Source organism: Pinus tabuliformis, chromosome 7 (assembly GCF_031772625.1).
Source record: "Pinus tabuliformis cultivar Carrire ecotype Pingquan chromosome 7, CPIR1, whole genome shotgun sequence".
Lineage (NCBI taxonomy): Eukaryota > Viridiplantae > Streptophyta > Pinopsida > Pinales > Pinaceae > Pinus > Pinus tabuliformis.
Window position 1 is genome coordinate 290,682,172 of NC_142293.1, and position 19,980 is coordinate 290,702,151.

General features: G+C 39.2%; 2 pseudogenes; both read left to right on the top strand.

Moving 5' to 3' along the window:
- Window positions 1-12,519: 12,519 nt before the first annotated feature.
- On the top strand, window positions 12,520-12,924 carry LOC149247019 (UTP:RNA uridylyltransferase 1 pseudogene; annotated as a pseudogene).
- A 4,803-nt stretch (window positions 12,925-17,727) lies between these two features.
- LOC149247020 (UTP:RNA uridylyltransferase 1 pseudogene) lies at window positions 17,728-18,216 on the top strand (annotated as a pseudogene).
- Window positions 18,217-19,980: the final 1,764 nt, after the last annotated feature.

The following is a 19,980-nucleotide window of genomic DNA, read 5'->3' on the forward strand; positions in this document are numbered from 1 at the left end:
TGGAACATCACAAGGTCAACATTCTAGTTCTGGTGCCCAATGATGTCATCAAATGGGGTTGGACATCCTCTATAAAGTGTTGCAGAAACATCATACAATCCCTTAAGAAATGATAATTATACCTAGGAGAAAGCATATAAAACATATTCATGGAATAATATGAGATCAATATCATAGGTGCAAGAGCCATAAGAGTATTATAATGGTCCATATGTAATGTGAAAGACATCAAAGCACTTCACACAAGCATCATCTTCAAGTGTCTTTCTAGTTTATGATTTGTAAACAAATTACCATGTTTAGATATGGGAGAGTTATCACAAGAACCTGTTGAGTATTTCCAACCCTAAGGGGAGGAACAATTCCTAGGCCAACCCATTGATTAGCACGTGCATGTGTTTAACAACATGTTATGGATTTACTTCATGGAGGATGCGACGATCTTTTTACCAGTTACGAAATTCCAATATCTTTGAGTTTTTGATGCAAAGAGGGAGAAATTGTAGGATTTGAGTTACCCCTTTCATCGACCTATTTTTACCACTCCTCTTGTGCATCTTTTTCTTTGTTACTTTTTTCTTTTTATTTTCATATATAGATAGGGTTACAAGCTTTTACTGATTCATTATCAACCCCATAAAGATGAAAAATTTCATTTCTCATTGAGGTTGAGATAATTAAAGTTCATTTTATTTATATAACTTATGCATTAGTTATGAACTGGGTGAGGGCTAATGAGGGAGGTAGAGCTCAGGTTTTTGTCAATGAACTTTCATTTATCCTTGCCAATATTTTGCATTTTAACAGTATGGCACATGATTTTTCTTTTTCTTTCTATTGCATGAACCTCTTAGGGAAACGTTTTTGGGTTCCTACTCAAGGATGAGGAAAATAGGAAACTGATATTGGTGACAAATAACAATCAACCCGAAGATGGGATGTAAATAAAATAGAGAGTTGAAATTTTTCAAGTATGGATTATTGTTGAGCCACAACATCAATTAAAGTTTCCTATTTGTGCCCCTCCTAAACAACGAAAATAAAGGCTTCAAGGAAGGTCACCTTGGACTAGGGTTAAGTGATAACCACCAAGGTGAAGCATTTGAAACATGAATACAACCAAAATTGTTCTACCATCCAATTCAACATGTGATCCATACTAGAATTCCATTAAACATTAAATGCAAGAACTTGAGTGCAAAAATGATTGATGCACCTTACATTTGATAACCCACCTTCATTGAATGAGTAGGATAGATGAAATAAAGCATTGATTGGCCCCATGGATTAGAGGTATCTTAGGCTAGCTATCCGGGCATCACAATATGGCTATTGGTTGAAAAAAAAACAAGAATATTTTTTTTTTCTCATAGGGGTTACCGATTTTGGTATGCAATATGAATCTTAGAGAAAATTTCCTTGGGAATAATTCCAAGTGATTTTCCTCATTTTAAAATATCAATGATTGACAAATTCCTCAAAAAAATATTGATAGATACTCACAACTCATCCATCATCTTTTTTCATGAATTAATGATAGATGGGGAAAAGATGGTTACTGACTTGTTGAAGGTTCTTATAGGGTAGGATTTTATCTTTATTGATTTTATGAGAAGATTTGGAGGAAACATCACTTGTTGGAAGAATGGATATTTCTCGCTATCTAATTCATGGAATTTATTGTCAGGCCTTGGGACTTTTGTCTACTTTAGGAAATTGGAAAATAAATTACATATCTAAATATCTATGGGCCCTGCTCAGGTAGGAAAGAGCACTAGGAAGATTTATTCAATAGAGATTAGCTTTAAAGAGGTTTAGTATAGAGATTAGCTTTAAAGAGGTTTAGTGGTTATTGTTATCACCCCAAGAAATTCAGCTAGGTTGCATATCGGTGATGCTCAGGAACATTACAAATTCAACAAAATAGTTGGATAAATGGTGGATGAATGAAACAAATGTTGCATATTCAAGCTAGATAACCACTTCTACTATGATTGATCCCAGACATGGGTGAACACCCCTAGATTACAAGACTTTTAACCACCAATTACTCACAGTTTGAGGATAAGGTGATAATGGAGAAGACTGACCACACCAGCAGATGCAAATGACCCTGTGATGGCCGGCTGCAACCAGTTAAAAGGTCTGTAGATCTAGTTTCTAATACACAGACAGGATGACAGCTCTCTATGCATTACACAACAGAAACCTGCATACATGTTCAATGATACATGCTAAATCCTAACACAGAGGTGGGATGACAGCCCCTCTAATGCTAAACATTAATAGAACATGAATCAATGCAAACAGGCACAACTTGGAATAAGAAAGAGAAGTGGAAAGTGAGCAATTAACAGCAAAAGAAGCTTGTATTAGTTGGAAATGAAGACTAGATGCTGTAGGTTACAAAGTAGTTATAGTCTCCAGAAGTTGAACCTTACAACAGAGTCACCTTCATCTAACACTCATCAACCTGATTACATCTGTGTTCTCAGTATATATGGTGTCTCATTACACAACATCTCTGCTGAACATGGGTGGAGGAGCCAATAAATGGCCACCAACCACATTTACACTCAGAAATGGGCCTCTGATAGAAATCTGGCTGTGTTGTAAATGGATTTGACCCCTCTGGTGCTCTGCAGTCCTCCTTTCAGCAGGTGGCGTGAAATACAAGTGTAACCATAACCATTTAATGCTCTGAACTGATCAGCGGTGTCCTACTTCCTCCTCGGCCATACTGTTGATTAATTGCAGTCGCTGAACATTAAAACGGCTCAATCATGACTGTTTTGCTTATAAACAACGAAACGTTGCCAAACTGCTCATTCCCACCCATCACTGCTTCTTTTGGACTTTAAAAGTCCTCAGGCATGGTTCAATCATCTATTGGGTCCACCTTTCGGGTCGCAATGCATATCTTAACCAGTCAATCCTCTGTTTCTTTACATTTGAAAATACATTGAAAAATGCTGCAAAACACGGGAAATTTATTTTTGGCGGACTTAAAAACATATATATTTTACTTCCTGGACCCCATCGCGTCCAGGCTTCATCGCTATCGACATCCTCCAAGGCTTCCTTTATATTTCCTTATATTTCGTTATATAACGAAAATGCGCCCAAAATCATTGAAAAGGCCTTAGCGTGGACGTGAAAATTTATGAGAAATCATTCATAATGCCATCGGGTCCGACCCATCGGGTCGGAGGTATGTCTTATTTAGAAGCCCCGCCCCTTTTAAAAACGCCGATAGCGATATCGCTGCGGACCCGATAATCTATCAGGAATAACTTATAAAGCCATCGGATCCGGCTTATCGGGTCGAAAGCATATCATATGTAAAAGCCTTGGGCCTTTGACTATCCTGATAGCGATATTGTGATGCGATCTTGGCCATTGATCCAGATACGCGATCAACAGTCCTCACAAAATCGTCGATCACCATCTCCATTACCCCTTTTAAAAGTGCCGATATGATACGCCGATGCGATATCGGCGATCGCTCATCGGCGAGGTCTCCTTTGTCGTTGCCACTGCCCACCTGTTCCAACTGTGATATGCCGACGCGATCTGGACCGTTGATCGGCCAGATCCAACGGCTATCGCGAATAGAACTATTATGCCTGCAATTTGATTTTTTTTTTATGATTTTTTAGAGTATTTGTGCCTCCCGATAGTGTATTTCCGCCCCTCCAAGGGCTTTCCTCTTGCAACTTTATCATTTGGTGGAAGGATTTTAATCAAATCTTCGAGATTATAACAGCTTCCCTGGATCCTTTGGCATGCATTTACGTGTGTTTGCGGCCTTTGAGAGTGTTTTGAATCCATTTTTGACCCTTTTGTAGAGCAGAGCTAACACTGGCTCCTTCTGGGGATGAGATCCTCCCTGTGAGGTCTCAAGAACCTGCAGATCAATGCCTTTCCAGCAACAAACAGATTAACCAAAATTCCTAGTGTTCCATTGGGCATGGAGTCTACTATAGCTATACTAAAAACTGATAAAAGCACAATATTTACAGCTTTAAGGCCAAAGACCTTAAATCACATAGTTTTTCAAAAACTGCGTATTAACTGGGCCATCAAAAACTGGTTCTTCTTCCATACTTTTCAGTATGAAGGTATTGTTCCCTTGAATCGGTGAAATGATGAAAGGGCCTGTCCAGAAAGCATCAAATTTCCCATGATTGCCTTTCTTTTCTTTAAATGCATCCCATTTTAGAACCAAATCCCCAACCTGCAAATTATTTCTTTTTGCCTTCTTTTCAAAGACTTCCTTGATCTTTTTCTGATGTGCTGTAGCTTTTTCAATCAACTGCTCTCTGATCTGATACAATTCTGTTAAATCAGTGATTCTATTTCCCATATCATCTTCTTCATTATGTGCTGTTTGGAGCAACTTTGCCACAGGGAGGGTAAGTTGAATTGTAAAAACAGCATCGGTACCATATACTAGCTTGAAAGGAGAGCAACCTGTAGATATCTTGATGGTCACTCTGTCTGCCCAAAGCGCATACTTGAGCTTGGCATCCCAATTCTTCTTATTTTCCTCTAATAGCTTCTTAATTATCCTGATCAAACTTTTGTTAGAGGATTTTGCTAGACCATTCCCTTGGGGGTAATAGGAGGTGGAATGAACAAGTTTAATGCCCATTAAATCACACATTTCCACCAACTCTTTTGCCCTGAAGGCTGCTGCATTATCTGTTATAAGCTTATGTGAGCAACCAAATCTGCTGAAAATGTTTTCTGATAAGAATTTCATGACCGCATTATGATCAGTGTTCCTTGTTGGGATTGCTTCAATCCATTTTGTAAAATAATTAGTGGCAACTAATATCCACCTTTGCTGGCCACTGGAGTGTGGGTTGATTTCACCGATGAAATCCAAGCCCCACCGCTGAAAAGGTCCTTTTGCAATTATTGGCTTTAGGGGCAGGGATTTTAACTGCTGCTTACCTTCAAATCTTTGGCACCTTTCACAAGATTTAACAAAAGCAAATGCATCAGAAAATAAAGAGGGCCAATAGTACCCAGCTCTGAGAATCTTATGGGCTGTAGTTCTCCAATAATGATGTCCTCCACACATGCTGTTATGGAATTGCTGCATAACCTCTACTGACTGTTCTTTGTCCAGGCACCTTAAAAGCACTCCGGATGGATCCCTCCAGTAAAGCAAGTTATTATTGATGCAATATTTTGTTGCCTTGAGCTTTAAAGTTCTCGCTTGACTTTGAGAAAATTCTGAAGGGACTTCTAGCTTTAGAAGGAAATTAATTATTGTAGCATACCAGCTACATGAAGCTAGGTTCTCGGCCACTGATGGTTCTCTCTGCGATTCGGCTGTTTCATGCTCTTCTATTTGACCATTTTCTGCTACAGTGAACAAGAAATCAATGTCCAAAGACCTGCAATTTTCTTCAGCCAACAATTTAGCAAGCCCCTGACCTCTTACCAGCTTGGTGAGCTTCAGCTCTGTTATCACTGAAAATTCTGTTGCCAAAATTTCTCAGACTAGCTTAAGGACAAAGTGTTTTCGCAGCGCAGAAATCCTTTAGCAGTTTCGCAGCGCAACCTGTTTTAGTGATTTCGTAGCGTGCTACAAAATTGGGGATTTGTTCAAACAATAAATCAGGTCATTACTTTGGGTCGTTTGTGAGGTATTTTTCTAGTTTACTTCCACCTGATGATAAGGTTTCTGCCCGAATGGTGTTTACTACTATTGACACTGCAGTGTTTAGAGCCACACCAGAGCCTTTTTGGTCCTTCACAAACAGTTGTTCAGTTGCAGCCCATTAAGATTAATCTTCAAGAGGAATCATGTTTAAGAATTACTTCTTTTGTGGCTGATGGCATTGTGGTAAATCCTGTAGGTGTTTTACCTGATACTTCGGTGAATGCCCTTTACTTCAGTCTCAAGGAGATTGACCTTACAATTTCGGTAGATGTAGCAAAGCTAGATCAAGACATTTGCAATATTGTTGATAACTGCTTCACAGGGGCAAGACTTCATGTTGAAAGATTGATCTTTACACAGTCACCATGTTTGTCATTTGAACTTCTCAATCTTGAAAAAGATCCACCTCGCTTTTCTTTATGGAAGGGCCAGCCTATTGTTTCCAGTCAAAGAAAATGGTTTTTGCGGGCAACACACTTGAGTTTATCTCTAGAACGGGAAGTACTTGTTTTTCTCAGTTTGGCTGCTAGAAATTCACGTAACCCAAAACCGATTCCAGATGTGCCAGATGCCTTTTATGGGTTTACTACAGAGGATTATAATCGACTGTTGTCCAGCAAGAAAGAAGGTGATTTTTAGTTTGGTTTATGGTTTCTGGAATTCAGGATTCATAGGCCGATAGGTTCACAAATTAAATATATTCTGCAAATAATGAAACTACTGCTTGATGAATTGTGAACATGCCATCGTGCATACTGGAGACATGGTTATTGTTTCTTTCCAAAAGGCGCTGGCAATAGGAAAATACAGTCACTCCCTAAAGCTGTTATATAAATAGAAAATGCACTTTTAGCTAAAGGCCGCAATGGTGGGATGTCATGGCTTATGAAACAGACTTTTTCATTCAAGGATCGTGTCATGCTTGCTGGAGCACCTGCTAGTCATATTGACTTTGGAACGCAGATCGAAATCATTAGCGGTGCTAATGCAAGTTCTGCATAGCCTCGTTTTTATTTCTTACTTTGCATCTAGTACTTATCCGATTACCTAAAAGAAAATAAAGAGTTTCCTAGTGATCAAACTACAATACAAGAGGGTGGAAAGTCAAGTTTCTGCAGTGATGATTGAACGACAGCAACGTGCACACATGGCATGCATCAGAGCATGGTAATGAACACATGGCACTGTAAATGGAGGATGCCCGACGGTGATATCGACGGATCTAGCTCTCAACAGATATATCTTATTAATGGAGGCCATGCTCTCTGACCTAATAGTATCTTGGCGGTCGTAAATACAAAGCTTCTCTATGATTATGCACAAATAGATGTCCGTTTACAACAACTTGCATTCATGGTAAAGCATTGGGCAAAAGGTCAGCAGATCAATGAGACATATCAGGGTACTCTGTCTAGCTATGCGTATGTGCTTATGTGCATACACGTTCTACAACAGCGCAGACTCCCTATTCTTCCTTGCTTACAGGAAATGGAAACAGCATAACAAGTTGTAATCGGTAAGACTGAATGTGCTTACTTCGATCAAGTTGAGAAACTGAAAAACTATGGTGTTGGAAACAAGGAAACCCTTGGTCAATTGCTATCAGTTTTCTTTTACTACTGGGCTTTCCGTCATGATTATGCCAATTCGGTGATATCAGTACACACTGGAGGGTTTCTTAGTAAGAATGAAAAGGATTGGACGAGGCATATTGGAAATGAGCGACATCTTATTTGCATAGAAGACCCCTTCGAGATTTCTCATGATTTGGGCCGTGTTGTTGACAAGCACAGTATACGTGTGCTCAAAGAGGAATTTCATCGTGCTGCAGAAATCATGTAGGATGATCCTGATCCTTCTGTCACATTATTGATGCCATATGTGCCTTCGTGACCTCCTAGAATCTACAAGTGATCGGCCTTCTATCTCTGTTGGGAAGGTCGAACCAGCTTCAGAAATTGTGCAGCGCTTTTGCACTGGGGGTATGTCACTTAGCGCTATTTAAAGGGAAACACATAAATCGATTGTCGTGGCAATGAACAGAATAGGAGGAAAATCAAATTCAGGGGAAGGTGGTGAGGATCCTGTGCGTTGAAGAAGTTGAAAGAAATTGTAAAATGTGAAACAACTGGACAACACCAGAGTTCCTCAAAATTTGTGGTGGCAAGTAAACTGAGGAATGGATTAGGACTGAAACTTGAAACAAGAATGTGATTATTGAGTCCACAACTTTCCTGGACTCACTGCAAGGAATCTAATGCCACTTGTTGCATTCGGCAGGATGAATTCATTATTTCCAGAATGTCTATTGTCTATGTTTAGGAAAGTCAATTTCTGTGCTTGTAACTAACAGGTTTTCTTATGATGTTTCAAGGGCTGACAGAGCCAGGAATTAAAGGTAAAGTAGCTGTGTCATTGAATTGTGCAGGAATCCTGTAGGATAGAATAAATATTACACACTTTTCACAAGTGTGATGGTTGCAGCAAAGTTTGTTGATGATGCATTCTTTAACAATGCTTATTATGCAAAAGTTAGGGGTGTCAGCACGTTGGAGATGAAAAGCTGGGAATTTGAATTTGTATTCAATCTGGACTTTAAAATTGCAAGTAACAGTCAGTACATTGGAAAGCTATTGATTGAAGTCAGAGAAAGAAGTTGCTGTTGGTGGTGGCATAAATGAATGCAATTTCAGGTCTTATTGCTTTAACATAGCTCAACATAAAAGTCATGTTGTATAACTGATGCTGAAAGACTGTGCTTTTAAAGTTAACTGTAGCTGCATGTTTCAGTTGAGCTAATCAATTATGATTGACAAGTCAGCAAATCTTTTCGAAAGGTGTTGTCTTCACACATAAAAAAAGGTGGCCAGCACGTTATGGACGTGGCAGTCTACGCTATTTTTGTTTTTTGGGGTTATTAAAGACTTAAAGTACCCACTGCTGCATACTCGGTGATGGGGGACCAGAACCGAAAAGTTAGGGATATGCTCAGCCAGCACAGAACAGATCAAAGCCTCCGGTATGCAGAGCCAGCATGAGACATTAATTGCCCATCTCATGCCATCTCATGCCATCTCATGCCATCTCAGCTGAACGAAGAGAAAGACAGATGTCAAGAATCAAGAAGGAATCATGCTACGAAGAGGACAGATTTTGAGTTTTGATTAAATTAGGACTCTTTGTAATTACAGTTCAGTACTTATGTATTTAATGAGTTAGTTAAACAGAAGACAGGAGTAGTTAATAGCAACCTTCGAGCTCCCCTCATGCTTGAGGAGGAAGCTCAAGGTGGTTAAGAATGTATTCCTATATATAGATCAGACTTGGATGTAAAAAGGGTTGGATACTTTGATAGTGAACAAGTCTATTTTGGTTTATGTAAAGCATGTTTCAGGAATACAAATGACTGTTGTTTTTGCCTCAGGATTCTCAATAGATCTCATTGTTCAAATGTATGGGGGCTTGTTATTTTAGTGTTCTTTTACAGTTCTGTTATTGCATAATCACTCAGAACTCATGCCCACATGCTCTGACTTCCTGTATGTTATGGCAGACTGTGTTTTATGTTAGTTATGTTTGAGCATAGATGTAAAGAGCCCTGACTTCCATGAAAAATAGTATTTTGGTTTGCTGAGATGTGTGAGACTCCATAAGCCCAATGGGAATCAATCTGATATCTGTCCAGCCAGCTTATTTTCATGTGTTTGTTAAAGATTTAGCCATCTTTCCTTGTTAATGATTAACATTCATAATCTGTGAGAGAGCCCTCTCAGACTAAGGAGGCTAAGCCTTAGTCCAAAGCTAGGTTTGAAATAGTTACACATTATCTTACTGATAGGCAGCCTTCAGTGTGTGATTTTGTGATAACATTTTGGTGCGTCTGCCGGGAGCCTGAAGATTATTCTTTCCCGAAATTATGAAGCTGAACTTCTGAAGGTAGCAGGAGCTCAGAAGGTTTTTGAGGCTGCAAAACTACCTTGGCGACTCCATTGTTGAAGAATTCGAAATTCATAGGTTCATGGTGATTCCACTGGAGTTATGAAGGACCCAGAAGCTACCATTCTTAGTTCAAGGTATGCATGCATAGATTTTTCAGGAATTCATGGTTTCCCAAATCATTTTCCCAAGGATGCATATTTTCTAAGGAATGGTCCCAAATTTAATGGAGAAGATTTGAGTTTAACTCTGAAGCATATCACAAATTTCTGTCATTTTGTTGAGCTTCTTAGAGTTAAACATGAAGATGTTTGCATTATGTTATTTTATGATTCACTTCAAGGGAAATGTAAACAATGGATTGAAAGTTTTCCTGCCAAATCCATTAAGTCATTTCAAGACCTTTGGCTCATGTTTTTGGAGGAATGGATAGATAGGTCAGAGGTGGTGGCAGACTCTCCCTCAGTTGAAGGTTTTAAACAATGGAATAATGATCATAGTAGAGAAGAAACAAATGAATCTTTTTCTTTGTCCTTGTCCTCATATATAAAATCCTTTGACTGCAAGGCAGAGGATAGGATGAGATTTTTGGATGAATTTGCTGAGGACCTTGAAAAAGAAATTGAAGGTTTAGAAGGACAAATTCAGGCATATAGTTTTCATAATCATGATCATTATTTTCAGCAGCTTTCTATGGCAGAACATAAGGAGAGAGTATTGTTTCCTTTCTCTTTTACACTTGAGGAAATGCACACTGCTGTTGAAGGTCAGTTTGCACAGCCGGAAAGTTACAAGAAAAATCAAGCTGATCATGTATTCTGGGATCCTGTAGCTGATTACATGGAAGAGTTTTACACTCCAGTATTTCAGTTTTCCTATAAAGATCAGAGACAATTCCAGTGGCAGCGGTCATCACACTATCATATTGGCTCTGAACTCCGATGCAGTCAAAGAAGTCAAATATCAGATAAAACAGAGGATTGGCTACATTGGAAATTTCATATTGATTGAGCAGAAAGAAGTTGAAATTGTTAGGGTAGGTAGGTAGGTAAAGGCAAATAAGCTCAAGGTTAACTGAGCATTTTTCAGTAGATGTAGCTTTCTTTCTCCTACAGTCATGCTTGTCAAGTAAATTTATGTTTGTCATAAATAGATAAGGCACTGGACCTGCAAGTTCTTAGTGTACCACAAGGGCACACTATCCCAAGTGGAGCCACTGTTATCACTGAAAATTTTGTTGCCAAAATTTCTCAGACTAGCTTAAGGACAAAGTGTTTTCGCAGCGCAGAAATCCTTTAGCAGTTTCGCAGCGCAACCTGTTTTAGTGATTTCGTAGCGTGCTACGAAATTGGGGATTTGTTCAAACAATAAATCAGGTCATTACTTTGGGTCGTTTGTGAGGTATTTTTCTAGTTTACTTCCACCTGATGATAAGGTTTCTGCCCGAATGGTGTTTACTACTATTGACACTGCAGTGTTTAGAGCCACACCAGAGCCTTTTTGGTCCATCACAAACAGTTGTTCAGTTGCAGCCCATTAAGATTAATCTTCAAGAGGAATCATGTTTAAGAATTACTTCTTTTGTGGCTGATGGCATTGTGGTAAATCCTATAGGTGTTTTACCTGATACTTCGGTGAACGCCCTTTACTTCAGTCTCAAGGAGATTGACCTTACAATTTCGGTAGATGTAGCAAAGCTAGATCAAGACATTTGCAATATTGTTGATAACTGCTTCACAGGGGCAAGACTTCATGTTGAAAGATTGATCTTTACACAGTCACCATGTTTGTCATTTGAACTTCTCAATCTTGAAAAAGATCCACCTCGCTTTTCTTTATGGAAGGGCCAGCCTATTGTTTCCAGTCAAAGAAAATGGTTTTTGCGGGCAACACACTTGAGTTTATCTCTAGAACGGGAAGTACTTGTTTTTCTCAGTTCGGCTGCTAGAAATTCACGTAACCCAAAACCGATTCCAGATGTGCCAGATGCCTTTTATGGGTTTACTACAGAGGATTATAATCGACTGTTGTCCAGCAAGAAAGAAGGTGATTTTTAGTTTGGTTTATGGTTTCTGGAATTCAGGATTCATAGGCCGATAGGTTCACAAATTAAATATATTCTGCAAATAATGAAACTACTGCTTGATGAATTGTGAACATGCCACCGTGCATACTGGAGACATGGTTATTGTTTCTTTCCAAAAGGCGCTGGCAATAGGAAAATACAGTCACTCCCTAAAGCTGTTATATACATAGAAAATGCACTTTTAGCTAAAGGCCGCAATGGTGGGATGTCATGGCTTATGAAACAGACTTTTTCATTCAAGGATCGTGTCATGCTTGCTGGAGCACCTGCTAGTCATATTGACTTTGGAACGCAGATCGAAATCATTAGCGGTGCTAATGCAAGTTCTGCATAGCCTCGTTTTTATTTCTTACTTTGCATCTAGTACTTATCCGATTACCTAAAAGAAAATAAAGAGTTTCCTAGTGATCAAACTACAATACAAGAGGGTGGAAAGTCAAGTTTCTGCAGTGATGATTGAACGACAGCAACGTGCACACATGGCATGCATCAGAGCATGGTAATGAACACATGGCACTGTAAATGGAGGATGCCCGACGGTGATATCGACGGATCCAGCTCTCAACAGATATATCTTATTAATGGAGGCCATGCTCTCTGACCTAATAGTATCCTGGCGGTCGTAAATACAAAGCTTCTCTATGATTATGCACAAATAGATGTCCGTTTACAGCAACTTGCATTCATGGTAAAGCATTGGGCAAAAGGTCAGCAGATCAATGAGACATATCAGGGTACTCTGTCTAGCTATGCGTATGTGCTTATGTGCATACACGTTCTACAACAGCGCAGACTCCCTATTCTTCCTTGCTTACAGGAAATGGAAGCAGCATACCAAGTTGTAATCGGTAAGACTGAATGTGCTTACTTCGATCAAGTTGAGAAACTGAAAAACTATGGTGCTGGAAACAAGGAAACCCTTGGTCAATTGCTATCAGTTTTCTTTTACTACTGGGCTTTCCGTCATGATTATGCCAATTCGGTGATATCAGTACGCACTGGAGGGTTTCTTAGTAAGAATGAAAAGGATTGGACGAGGCGTATTGGAAATGAGCGACATCTTATTTGCATAGAAGACCCCTTCGAGATTTCTCATGATTTGGGCCGTGTTGTTGACAAGCACAGTATACGTGTGCTCAAAGAGGAATTTCATCGTGCTGCAGAAATCATGTAGGATGATCCTGATCCTTCTGTCACATTATTGATGCCATATGTGCCTTCGTGACCTCCTAGAATCTACAAGTGATCGGCCTTTTATCTCTGTTGGGAAGGTCGAACCAGCTTCAGAAATTGTGCAGCGCTTTTGCACTGGGGGTATGTCACTTAGCGCTATTTAAAGGGAAACACATAAATCGATTGTCGTGGCAATGAACAGAATAGGAGGAAAATCAAATTCAGGGGAAGGTGGTGAGGATCCTATGCGTTGAAGAAGTTGAAAGAAATTGTAAAATGTGAAACAACTGGACAACACCAGAGTTCCTCAAAATTTGTGGTGGCAAGTAAACTGAGGAATGGATTAGGACTGAAACTTGAAACAAGAATGTGATTATTGAGTCCACAACTTTCCTGGACTCACTGCAAGGAATCTAATGCCACTTGTTGCATTCGGCAGGATGAATTCATTATTTCCAGAATGTCTATTGTCTATGTTTAGGAAAGTCAATTTCTGTGCTTGTAACTAACAGGTTTTCTTATGATGTTTCAAGGGCTGACAGAGCCAGGAATTAAAGGTAAAGTAGCTGTGTCATTGAATTGTGCAGGAATCTTGTAGGATAGAATAAATATTACACACTTTTCACAAGTGTGATGGTTGCAGCAAAGTTTGTTGATGATGCATTCTTTAACAATGCTTATTATGCAAAAGTTAGGGGTGTCAGCACGTTGGAGATGAAAAGCTGGGAATTTGAATTTGTATTCAATCTGGACTTTAAAATTGCAAGTAACAGTCAGTACATTGGAAAGCTATTGATTGAAGTCAGAGAAAGAAGTTGCTGTTGGTGGTGGCATAAATGAATGCAATTTCAGGTCTTATTGTTTTAACATAGCTCAAAATAAAAGTCATGTTGTATAACTGATGCTGAAAGACTGTGCTTTTGAAGTTAACTGTAGCTGCATATTTCAGTTGAGCTAATCAATTATGATTGACAAGTCAGCAAATCTTTTCGAAAGGTGTTGTCTTCACGCATAAAAAAAGGTGGCCAGCACGTTATGGACGTGGCAGTCTGCTCTATTTTTGTTTTTTGGGGTTATTAAAGACTTAAAGTACCCACTGCTGCATACTCGGTGATGGGGGACCATAACCGAAAAGTTAGGGATATGCTCAGCTAGCACAGATTAGATCAAAGCCTCCGGTATGCAGAGCCAGCATGAGACATTAATTGCCCATCTCATGCCATCTCATGCCATCTCAGCTGAACGAAGAGAAAGACAGATGTCAAGAATCAAGAAGGAATCATGCTACGAAGAGGACAGATTTTGAGTTTTGATTAAATTAGGACTCTTTGTAATTACAGTTCAGTACTTATGTATTTAATGAGTTAGTTAAACAGAAGACAGGAGTAGTTAATAGCAACCTTCGAGCTCCCCTCATGCTGGAGGAGGAAGCTCAAGGTGGTTAAGAATGTATTCCTATATATAGATCAGACTTGGATGTAAAAAGGGTTGGATACTTTGATAGAGAACAAGTCTATTTTGGTTTATGTAAAGCATGTTTCAGGAATACAAATGACTGTTGTTTATGCCTCAGGATTCTCAATAGATCTCATTGTTCAAATGTATGGGGGCTTGTTATTTTAGTGTTCTTTTACAGTTCTGTTATTGCATAATCACTCTGAACTCATGCCCACTTGCTCTGACTTCCTGTATGTTATGGCAGACTGTGTTTTATGTTAGTTATGTTTGAGCATAGATGTAAAGAGCCCTGACTTCCATGAAAAATAGTATTTTGGTTTGCTGAGATGTGTGAGACTCCATAAGCCCAATGGGAATCAATCTGATATCTGTCCAGCCAGCTTATTTTCATGTGTTTGTTAAAGAGTTAGCCATCTTTCCTTGTTAGTGATCAACATTCATAATCTGTGAGAGAGCCCTCTCAGACTAAGGAGGCTAAGCCTTAGTCCAAAGCTAGGTTTGAAATAGTTACACATTATCTTACTGATAGGCAGCCTTCAGTGTGTGATTTTGTGATAACATTTTGGTGCGTCTGCCGGGAGCCTGAAGATTATTCTTTCCCGAAATTATGAAGCTGAACTTCTGAAGGTAGCAGGAGCTCAGAAGGTTTTTGAGGCTGCAAAACTACCTTGGCGACTCCATTGTTGAAGAATTCGAAATTCATAGGTTCATGGTGATTCCACTGGAGTTATGAAGGACCCAGAAGCTACCATTTTTAGTTCAAGGTATGCATGCATAGATTTTTCAAGAATTCATGGTTTCCCAAATCATTTTCCCAAGGATGCATATTTTCTAAGGAATGGTCCCAAATTTAATGGAGAAGATTTGAGTTTAACTCTGAAGCATATCACAGATTTCTGTCATTTTGCTGAGCTTCTTAGAGTTAAACATGAAGATGTTTGCATTATGTTATTTTATGATTCACTTCAAGGGAAATGTAAACAATGGATTGAAAGTTTTCCTGCCAAATCCATTAAGTCATTTCAAGACCTTTGGCTCATGTTTTTGGAGGAATGGATAGATAGGTCAGAGGTGGTGGCAGACTCTCCCTCAGTTGAAGGTTTTAAACAATGGAATAATGATCATAGTAGAGAAGAAACAAATGAATCTTTTTCTTTGTCCTTGTCCTCATATATAAAATCCTTTGACTGCAAGGCAGAGGATAGGATGAGATTTTTGGATGAATTTGCTGAGGACCTTGAAAACGAAATTAAAGGTTTAGAAGGACAAATTCAGGCATATAGTTTTCATAATCATGATCATTATTTTCAGCAGCTTTCTATGGCAGAACATAAGGAGAGAGTATTGTTTCCTTTCTCTTTTACACTTGAGGAAATGCACACTGCTGTTGAAGGTCAATTTGCGCAGCCGGAAAGTTACAAGAAAAATCAAGCTGATCATGTATTCTGGGATCCTGTAGCTGATTACATGGAAGAGTTTTACACTCCAGTATTTCAGTTTTCCTATAAAGATCAGAGACAATTCCAGTGGCAGCGGTCATCACACTATCATATTGGCTCTGAACTCCGATGCAGTCAAAGAAGTCAAATATCAGATAAAACAGAGGATTGGCTACATTGGAAATTTCATATTGATTGAGAAGAAAGAAGTTGAAATTGTTAGGGTAGGTAGGTAGGTAAAGGCAAATAAGCTCAAGGTTAACTGAGCATTTTTCAGTAGATGTAGCTTTCTTTCTCCTACAGTCATGCTTGTTAAGTAAATTTCTGTTTGTCATAAATAGATAAGGCACTGGACCTGCAAGTTCTTAGTGTACCACAAGGGCACACTATCCCAAGTGGAGCCACTGTTATCACTGAAAATTCTGTTGCCAAAATTTCTCAGACTAGCTTAAGGACAAAGTGTTTTCGCAGCGCAGAAATCCTTTAGCAGTTTCGCAGCGCAACCTGTTTTAGTGATTTCGTAGCGTGCTACGAAATTGGGGATTTGTTCAAACAATAAATCAGGTCATTACTTTGGGTCGTTTGTGAGGTATTTTTCTAGTTTACTTCCACCTGATGATAAGGTTTCTGCCCGAATGGTGTTTACTACTATTGACACTGCAGTGTTTAGAGCCACACCAGAGCCTTTTTGGTCCATCACAAACAGTTGTTCAGTTGCAGCCCATTAAGATTAATCTTCAAGAGGAATCATGTTTAAGAATTACTTCTTTTGTGGCTGATGGCATTGTGGTAAATCCTGTAGGTGTTTTACCTGATACTTCGGTGAACGCCCTTTACTTCAGTCTCAAGGAGATTGACCTTACAATTTCGGTAGATGTAGCAAAGCTAGATCAAGACATTTGCAATATTGTTGATAACTGCTTCACAGGGGCAAGACTTCATGTTGAAAGATTGATCTTTACACAGTCACCATGTTTGTCATTTGAACTTCTCAATCTTGAAAAAGATCCACCTCGCTTTTCTTTATGGAAGGGCCAGCCTATTGTTTCCAGTCAAAGAAAATGGTTTTTGCGGGCAACACACTTGAGTTTATCTCTAGAACGGGAAGTACTAATTTTCTCAGTTCGACTGCTAGAAATTCACGTAACCCAAAACCGATTCCAGATGTGCCAGATGCCTTTTATGGGTTTACTACAGAGGATTATAATCGACTGTTGTCCAGCAAGAAAGAAGGTGATTTTTAGTTTGGTTTATGGTTTCTGGAATTCAGGATTCATAGGCCGATAGGTTCACAAATTAAATATATTCTGCAAATAATGAAACTACTGCTTGATGAATTGTGAACATGCCACCGTGCATACTGGAGACATGGTTATTGTTTCTTTCCAAAAGGCGCTGGCAATAGGAAAATACAGTCACTCCCTAAAGCTGTTATATACATAGAAAATGCACTTTTAGCTAAAGGCCGCAATGGTGGGATGTCATGGCTTATGAAACAGACTTTTTCATTCAAGGATCGTGTCATGCTTGCTCGAGCACCTGCTAGTCATATTGACTTTGGAACGCAGATCGAAATCATTAGCGGTGCTAATGCAAGTTCTGCATAGCCTCGTTTTTATTTCTTACTTTGCATCTAGTACTTATCCGATTACCTAAAAGAAAATAAAGTGTTTCCTAGTGATCAAACTACAATACAAGAGGGTGGAAAGTCAAGTTTCTGCAGTGATGATTGAACGACAGCAACGTGCACACATGGCATGCATCAGAGCATGGTAATGAACACATGGAACTGTAAATGGAGGATGCCCGACGGTGATATCGACGGATCCAGCTCTCAACAGATATATCTTATTAATGGAGGCCATGCTCTCTGACCTAATAGTATCTTGGCGGTCGTAAATACAAAGCTTCTCTATGATTATGCACAAATAGATGTCCGTTTACAGCAACTTACATTCATGGTAAAGCATTGGGCAAAAGGTCAGCAGATCAATGAGACATATCAGGGTACTCTGTCTAGCTATGCGTATGTGCTTATGTGCATACACGTTCTACAACAGCGCAGACTCCCTATTCTTCCTTGCTTACAGGAAATGGAAGCAGCATACCAAGTTGTAATCGGTAAGACTGAATGTGCTTACTTTGATCAAGTTGAGAAACTGAAAAACTATGGTGCTGGAAACAAGGAAACCCTTGGTCAATTGCTATCAGTTTTCTTTTACTACTGGGCTTTCCGTCATGATTATGCCAATTCGGTGATATCGGTACGCACTGGAGGGTTTCTTAGTAAGAATGAAAAGGATTGGACGAGGCGTATTGGAAATGAGCGACATCTTATTTGCATAGAAGACCCCTTCGAGATTTCTCATGATTTGGGCCGTGTTGTTGACAAGCATAGTATACGTGTGCTCAAAGAGGAATTTCATCGTGCTCCAGAAATCATGTAGGATGATCCTGATCCTTCTGTCACATTATTGATGCCATATGTGCCTTCGTGACCTCCTAGAATCTACAAGTGATCGGCCTTCTATCTCTGTTGGGAAGGTCGAACCAGCTTCAGAAATTGTGCAGCGCTTTTGCACTGGGGGTATGTCACTTAGCGCTATTTAAAGGGAAACACATAAATCGATTGTCGTGGCAATGGACAGAATAGGAGGAAAATCAAATTCAGGGGAAGGTGGTGAGGATCCTGTGCGTTGAAGAAGTTGAAAGAAATTGTAAAATGTGAAACAACTGGACAACACCAGAGTTCCTCAAAATTTGTGGTGGCAAGTAAACTGAGGAATGGATTAGGACTGAAACTTGAAACAAGAATGTGATTATTGAGTCCACAACTTTCCTGGACTCACTGCAAGGAATCTAATGCCACTTGTTGCATTCGGCAGGATGAATTCATTATTTCCAGAATGTCTATTGTCTATGTTTAGGAAAGTCAATTTCTGTGCTTGTAACTAACATGTTTTCTTATGATGTTTCAAGGGCTGACAGAGCCAGGAATTAAAGGTAAAGTAGCTGTGTCATTGAATTGTGCAGGAATCCTGTAGGATAGAATAAATATTACACACTTTTCACAAGTGTGATGGTTGCAGCAAAGTTTGTTGATGATGCATTCTTTAACAATGCTTATTATGCAAAATTTAGGGGTGTCAGCACGTTGGAGATGAAAAGCTGGGAATTTGAATTTGTATTCAATCTAGACTTTAAAATTGCAAGTAACAGTCAGTACATTGGAAAGCTATTGATTGAAGTCAGAGAAAGAAGTTGTTGTTGGTGGTGGCATAAATGAATGCAATTTCAGGTCTTATTGTTTTAACATAGCTCAACATAAAAGTCATGCTGTATAACTGATGCTGAAAGACTGTGCTTTTGAAGTTAACTGTAGCTGCATGTTTCAGTTGAGCTAATCAATTATGATTGACAAGTCAGCAAATCTTTTCGAAAGGTGTTGTCTTCACACATAAAAAAAGGTGGCCAGCACGTTATGGACGTGGCAGTCTGCTCTATTTTTGTTTTTTGGGGTTATTAAAGACTTAAAGTACCCACTGCTGCATACTCGGTGATGGGGGACCAGAACCGAAAAGTTAGGGATATGCTCAGCCAGCACAGAACAGATCAAAGCCTCCGGTATGCAGAGCCAGCATGAGACATTAATTGCCCATCTCATGCCATCTCATGCCATCTCAGCTGAACGAAGAGAAAGACAGATGTCAAGAATCAAGAAGGAATCATGCTACGAAGAGGACAGATTTTGAGTTTTGATTAAATTAGGACTCTTTGTAATTACAATTCAGTACTTATGTATTTAATGAGTTAGTTAAACAGAAGACAGGAGTAGTTAATAGCAACCTTCGAGCTCCCCTCATGCTTGAGGAGGAAGCTCAAGGTGGTTAAGAATGTATTCCTATATATAGATCAGACTTGGATGTAAAAAGGGTTGGATACTTTGATAGAGAACAAGTCTATTTTGGTTTATGTAAAGCATGTTTCAGGAATACAAATGACTGTTGTTTTTTCCTCAGCATTCTCAATAGATCTCATTGTTCAAATGTATGGGGGCTTGTTATTTTAGTGTTCTTTTACAGTTCTGTTATTGCATAATCACTCAGAACTCATGCCCACATGCTCTGACTTCCTGTATGTTATGGCAGACTGTGTTTTATGTTAGTTATGTTTGAGCATAGATGTAAAGAGCCCTGACTTCCATGAAAAAT